Source organism: Seriola aureovittata, chromosome 14 (genome assembly GCF_021018895.1).
Source record: "Seriola aureovittata isolate HTS-2021-v1 ecotype China chromosome 14, ASM2101889v1, whole genome shotgun sequence".
Lineage (NCBI taxonomy): Eukaryota > Metazoa > Chordata > Actinopteri > Carangiformes > Carangidae > Seriola > Seriola aureovittata.
Window position 1 is genome coordinate 22,191,535 of NC_079377.1, and position 7,421 is coordinate 22,198,955.

The following is a 7,421-nucleotide window of genomic DNA, read 5'->3' on the forward strand; positions in this document are numbered from 1 at the left end:
GCAGCTACACTGCAGCACACTTGGTGGCCCAAGACTGGCCAGTATAAGTACTTATAGAAGAGCTGCAGTAGCAGCAGTAGAACAAACAATACTTGTAATAGACATGTAGTCGACCAGCTGCAGTAGTATAACAGTATTACTCTCATTTCCTTATGAAGTACGGCATGTACGAGCTCTGTAAAGGGAAAACCTTGTGCTGGAAGGGGGTGTTTCCGTTTATTCCTTAATGAATATATGTGTCACATCAAAATGCTTTTGCGATTTCATTCATTCACTCATCATGAGGATATTTCACAGACACACATCAGTGTGTTGTCCTGATGGAAAGTCCAGTGACACTTTATGTGCAGAGTTGTCTTTTTGATCTTCCTGTTGTATATAGACCATAAAATGTGCTGAAGCCTGACACACACTTTGATCAGCTCACTGCTGATTGTTGAAAGTTTTACTGAACACAGAGGCATGTAAACTGGGATGACAAGAATGAACAAGAATGTCTCATTGAAGTTGATTAAAGCGTCTTAACATGTCTGTACACAGACACACACACACACACACATACACACATATACACGCACACACACATACACGCACACACACACATACACGCACACACACACACACACACACACACACAAGCACAAGCTAAGGCCAAGCCCTAGTAAAGGTCATAACATATCAGATGTTTAAACTCACAAGCTAGGCAATTGGCAGGCTGCTGTCATCTTAAGAGAAGGATGGGAAAGACCTTGGGCCGACCACCAAGCTTACCCTGTGAACCCAGGCCTTAAAGTACCACAAGAACCTTGACCTGAAAACACGACCCGAGAACAGGACTGCCAACTAAAATCAAAATAAAGTACTGCATATCAATTATAACACAAAAGGCTTTGTGGTGGTGGGGAGCGGGACTCTCTTTCCTCTCCACCTTGTACGGCCTGTCAACATATTTCAACAGAGACTGTAAATGTGTTGGGATGTAAATCATGGCCTCAAGTGACTTTTTGATGTACTGTTACAGGATTACACACCACTGTCATGAAATATTATGCAAATTGACAGCATGTATGTTAGTTTTTCTTGACTGTTGTTAAGTTATATATAACAAGCATCCCCCTGCCAACTAATAGGCCTTCGACATGTTGACATGTTACAGTAGGAAAAGCACAGATGTCATTAATAAAATTATGACAGTATTGTATCTGTAGCAGAAATGTTGGCATCTCATGGAAGAAAAAAACACAAGTGTAACTGATAAAAATTAAAACTGACTGCACTCTGTAGAGCTTTTGTTTGTGGTTATATCTCATAAACTTGGTTGATATCACAGTGCAGCTTAAGGCAATGCAAGGCCATTGCAGCCACAGTGAACTTTTCCGTGTAACACTTAACACGTGTAGCACTAAACCGTAGTCCGACGTATCACAGGCAGATGAAGTGAGCTTCCCCAGAATCCCTTTAGGAAAAGGGAGTGCAGGCAGAACCATAAATATCTTAGTGGTGTATGGGGATTTTCCCATTTATTACATGCAAATATTTATGTCTGATTAAAACACTTGGGCTATTAAATGCTCAGCACGAGGACGGCCGAATGAAACATTAGCACTGTCCTAATGGAAAGGTCATCTACTTCAACCCCTTTCAACAACTCTCCTGTTCTTGATCTAATGCTGAACATGGTATATACACTTAATTAGTGGAGCACATCACTGTTGCTCCTCCCAGAATACCCATGATGGCCTCCAGGAAACATACTGTTAAGACGGCCCCCTCAGCATGTCAGCCTAGAGCTGTCATGTGCTTGTGTTGTGCAGTAGGTTGTATCGTGTTGTGTGTGTTTAAGTTATTATATCACCAAAGTTAAAGTGTAATACAGTACACAATAGCATGACTTAAGGACATAAAGCCCTGGATGACACATTAGTTTCAAACTAAATACCAAGTTAAGTGTCTGAATACTTATGTCAATGTGATACTACAGTTTTCCCTTTTTAAGAAGTTTGCAAAAAATTTCTATATTTCTATTCTTGCTTTGTGATTATGGGGTACTGAGTGCGCAACATAACAAGATGTGTCTCAATACTTTCTAAATGCAATGTATATTATTTACAACATGACAAAAGGCTTTGTGGTGGTGGGGAGCTGGACTCTCTTTCCTCTCCACCTTGTACGGCCTGTCAACATATTTCAACAGAGACCGTAAATGTGTTGGAAATGTAAATAATGGCCTCAAGTGACTTTTTGATGTGCTGTCTTTTACAGGATTACACACCACTGTCATGAAATATTATGCAAACTAACAGCATCTGTATATACATGCTATTGTATGTATAGTTGTAGTTAGTTTTCATGACTGAGGACAGTGTCTCTCACTACACAGGTGATCACACATGCTTCTCTGATCTATCAATAGTCTTAGTTTCTTACTTTGTCTCTCTCAGACAGTGTAGACACCGTCTGGGTAACAAAGTGCTGCTCTGTCTTTCTTCCACTCACTGACGACTCTCTTCTGAGTAGCCAAGCTTTATCCAAAAAGTCGCTAAATTTGTCTTTTGGTACTTTGTTGAGAAAAGTCTCTAAATCCAGCCAGGCTAGATGTGCGAAGTTGTTAACACTGTGGGGTGTAAAATCCCCCAATAGAAACTGTCTGCGCAAATTCATTTTGAAAGAGCAGCATCCAATGGGAAACTACAACTCAGTCACGTGGACGTCATTCATGGACATATGCGATGACAGGTCTGTCAACACTGATGCCAAAACATGACTGCACTCTGTAGAGCTTTTGTTTGTGGTTATATCCCTTTTTATACATAGTCTGTGGTTATGTCCCATACATTTGGGTGATATCACAGCGCAGCTTAAAGCGGTGTATTACATTTAAGACATTTAGCACTAAACCTTAGTCAGATGAAGATATAGACCTAAAATGTGCTTTATAGTTATATTTAGGACAACACATATCAGATGAAGTCTTTAATGAGCTTCACCAGAAAGCCCTAAGGATGAAGGAGAAGGCCACAGGCCTACAGAGCTATAAATATCTTAGTGGTGTATGGGGATTTTCCCATTCATTACATGCAAATACTTATGTCTGATTAAAAGAAGCACGAGGACGGCTGAATGAAACATTAGCACTGTCCTAATGGAAAGGTTCAACCCCTTTCAACAACTCTCCTGTTTTTGATCTTATTATATGCTGAACAAGGTATACACTTAATTACTGGAGCACATCACTGTTGCTCTTCCCAGAACACACGTAATGGCCTCCAGGAGGCTACTGATGTCTCTTCATCAGCATGTCAGCCATCATGTGCGCTTTGTTTGTGTTGAACTAGGTTATATCAGGTTGTGTGTGTTCAATATACCACCAACATTAAAGTAAATGCAGTATAGATTAAAATAATTAGCCAGGTTTTTTCATTTTGTGCTTTCATGTTTGTTACTGTACAGCCACGGAGAATTAATGAATGAGTGAATGAAGGTCATGGTTTTTAGTAAAGCATGTGGGCAGTGTCCTACATTGTTTTGTGCTATTTGAAACTTATGTGAAAAGAAATAGATCAACGTCCTCGTTCCTCTTCATGTAAAATATAACCTTACGAAAGAATTCCAGGCCTTTTGCAATGCAGAATATTTTAAAACCAAGAAATAGGCCATCTTATTCAGTCTATGTTGTCTTACTAAAACGTAAAAAATTATTATTATTATTATTATTATTATTATTATTATTATTATTAATAATAATAATAATAATAATAACTGGGGCACCAGCGTTCACGCTCTTCGATCCTGACTAGGTTATTCATAATACGCATTATTGTCTTTCACTTCGCTGTCTTGTAAATAGATAGCGCCTAAAATGCAACATTTTTAATTTGTAAAAAGGTCGAAAAATCAGGTCTAACTTGTAAACTCACAGGTCTATTTTATTCGTTGTTAATTTCTTTCTTAAACATATTTAGGTCTTAGCCATATTATAAATGTCTCATAATGATTGTAATAGCTGCAATAGTTAGTAGGCCACATTTTTTTCATTTAAAATTAACGAATCCAACGTTTTTAGGCAATAAGACATTCGTAGGCCTGCTTAAAATTCAATGCATTGCCTTATATTCAGCGAACGTGCAGGTCAGATATGATATTTACAGAGGAAGTTTGTTTTGCTTAAAGGGGAACAAAGGAAAAGTACAGAGAGCAAAGGAAGATAAGAACATAAACATACACGGAAATGAAAATGACCACTTTAAATGTGAATTAAGAGAATGGCGGATCTACAGGTTCTAATGGAGACTTACCTTGTTGCTGTTTGTGGATAAAAGGCCGAGCAGCAAACCAAATTCACTGTCTGCGAGTCTACATGGACATCTGTCCTTAAGCAGGAGTCTCGTTTTATGACAGACATACACTGACTGTCAAGTCCAGTAAACAGTCTACCCCCCACCCCCCACCCACCCCCCACCCAACAGAAAAAAAACAAAACAACTAAAGCGTCTTTGAACCATGTGGCGTCTCCTTAAATGAGCAGTGAACACAAAAGATCCAGACAGCAAATGGAGGCGTGCAGGCCTTTCACTGGAAAGACCTGTACGTGGATTCTGATGCAGGGAGACAATATAATACCACTGTAATATCTAACTCTTGTAATCATACCAGTGGAGTGCCACAGTCTTATCAGAGCTTTAAAAAATGCGTGTTAGAGATTTTACATTAAGAGGAGTTGAAATTGCACAAAAACACTCTAAGCGATCGAGATTAAATTAAGCTTTAAATGCGTGTGTACAAGTAGCGGATGGATCACAATAAAGAGGCTGTTACAGTGACATTTGCACAGATTTACTCTTGTGTTTAATTTCTCTTATTCTTTTAGAGATTTGAATGAAAATTGACTTTTATTTTTACTTTTCACTGCGTAAGAAAACCGGCTGAATTAGTTAAACATGTACTAAAGACATAGCCTATCTGAATTTGCTCACACCAGTCTTGAGGCTCATGAAAACTGCTAATCAGCAATTAAATCTGATTTGCCTAATGAAGGCTGGCTAACAATGGGTTTGAAAGTAAGTACATGAATAATGTAATCTCTAAATAGTCTTGCCGCTCTGAATTTAAAAATCACTCAAAGATTAAAACACAAAAATAGTTTATTTCATCCCCACTTTTATGCAAGAATACTCAAGAGGTCTATTTTATTGTATTTAATTTTGTCTGATGGCCTACATGATGTGATTACTGCTTGGTGTCCTGTGGCTTTGCAACCATCCATTTGTCCCACTACACACAGGCTACAACACGCATCTGTGTGTGTACTTTGTGTAAGTGGGGTACAAGGGAGTTGGAAAGGTCCCTGCTGTTCATTTCCATTCAGAGTGTTTAATTTATTACGGGTTAATGAATCGGAAATAACATCAGCATCAGGATTACTCATCATAATATACATCAACAGCATATCGTATGTGCGTGTGTGTGTGTGTGTGTGTGTGTGTGTGTGTGTGTGTGTGTGTGTGTGTGTGCGCGAGAGAGAGAGAGCGAGGGAGGGAGAAAAAAGGAGAGAGAGAAAAGAGAGAGAGTTTTATTAGGCCCATAACTCTTCAGCAGACTCTAGAGGAAGCTGTAAGCATTAAAGCTGAAGGCCAGATCTCTGCACACTGCAGCCTAATCTGAAACAGTTCAGATGGGAGTTGAGAACATGCTGCTGCATATTAGAGAGATGCCACGGTTTAAACAACATATTCTATGATGTGGTAGCAGTGGAAACACTATGGGAACATATGTGTGTGTTTGAGGAGCTGAGCTGGACCTTAGTTTGTTTTGGCGCAAACCATGCAATTTTGACATTCTGCAGCCCAGATTCTTTTTTGTAGAATAATCACTTTTACTGAATTAAATAAAAATCAATTTGTGTTGTAAATATATTTCTGAGGTTCTACAGGGCTGCACAGTGCCTTGCCAGCTGTTGTTACCTGCAGAGAGGAAGACAGGTCCATTATTGTCAATATGTGACTTCAGCCTGGAAAGGATATACTTACATTACAAATATTTTCCAAGTGATTGTACTAAAATAATAATGATTGAGATTAAATGGTATGTCATGGTAATGTGTGGCAACATGTCACACCGGAAGAAAAAGGTTACCATTAACTGTTTAATGAAAGATGTGATATCATTACAGTTTTACTGACAACTCAATAAAAAATATTATTCTCTGTGTCACTGATCAGTTCAGACTGAATGCAGCACTGAATAATGAAAGGCCACATGAAATAATGAAATTGCGACATCTAGAGGTCAAACATCTTAAAATGTAAAACTCATGAAGCTCTATTTATTTGGTATAGGTGCTCTTTTGGGGTTTTTTTTCAATTCGATTTTACTTTGTTTTAATCTTTTTAAATCCTATTTCTGTGTCTTTTTATAAGTATTATTAGCCAAAAATGTGTGTTATATTGTTATGTGTAGGCTATCATATAATTGGAATATTTAGCCTACTGATGTATTGAAACATATGCAGTATTTTAATAGTTTTTCCTACATTATACACTGTTAAGTTATTCAATCTATATGAAGGCATCATACTTAATATGTTGATTTCTGTTTGTAAAATCATAGTTACTATAGTATAAAAGTATTGTATAAAAGCACAGGGGTTTTTGACTAATCATTTAGCTAATGAACTCCAAGCAGGGTGCTTTCATCTAGTTGGGCTTTCAACATATAAAAACCACAGAATGTCGACAAAGATCAGTCTGTGACTGTGATAAAAACAGACAGACCAAATACTACAACGTGAAGGAGTGTGGGAAACAAAGCAACATCTGCCCCATAGACTGTATATAAAAATGGACATCAACACCGGGTCTGGAAAATAAAGCCAATGTGGAAGTGTCTTAAACTTGCATTCTAGTGAATGACCATCACTCCAATGGTTGCTAGTTTTAAGTTTTCTTCGATACAACGTGATGTTCATATTTTCAAATTATGGTCCTATTTAAAAGAAAACAGATGTTGAAGCAGAGTGGTTTTAGGACGTGGCTACTGCATGATTGACACACTGCCGATTAATCCAAGGACAGCCCTTTAACTTCAATATCCCAGAGGAGCAGCCTGGGCCCTCCAGCAGGGGTCTGCCTCCTCTTCCTCCTCCTCCTCCAGACGATGAACAGCTTGGCCCCTCATTCTGTGCTGTTGGTCCTTCCCTCACTCCAGCACTTCTGTTCAGCCACCTCCTCTGCCTGAACCACTTGTACCCAGGACCAGAGTCTACAGGAAGAGGAAGCTGCTGTGGCAGAGCGGGGGCTGCTGCCTGGAGGAAAAACCCACCAGCTGCCAACATCATGCATCTGCAGCAAGTGTGGCCAACCCAGAAGGATTGACACTGACCTCACGCACATTGCAGGTGTGTCACACTGTGACTGTTGGTGGAA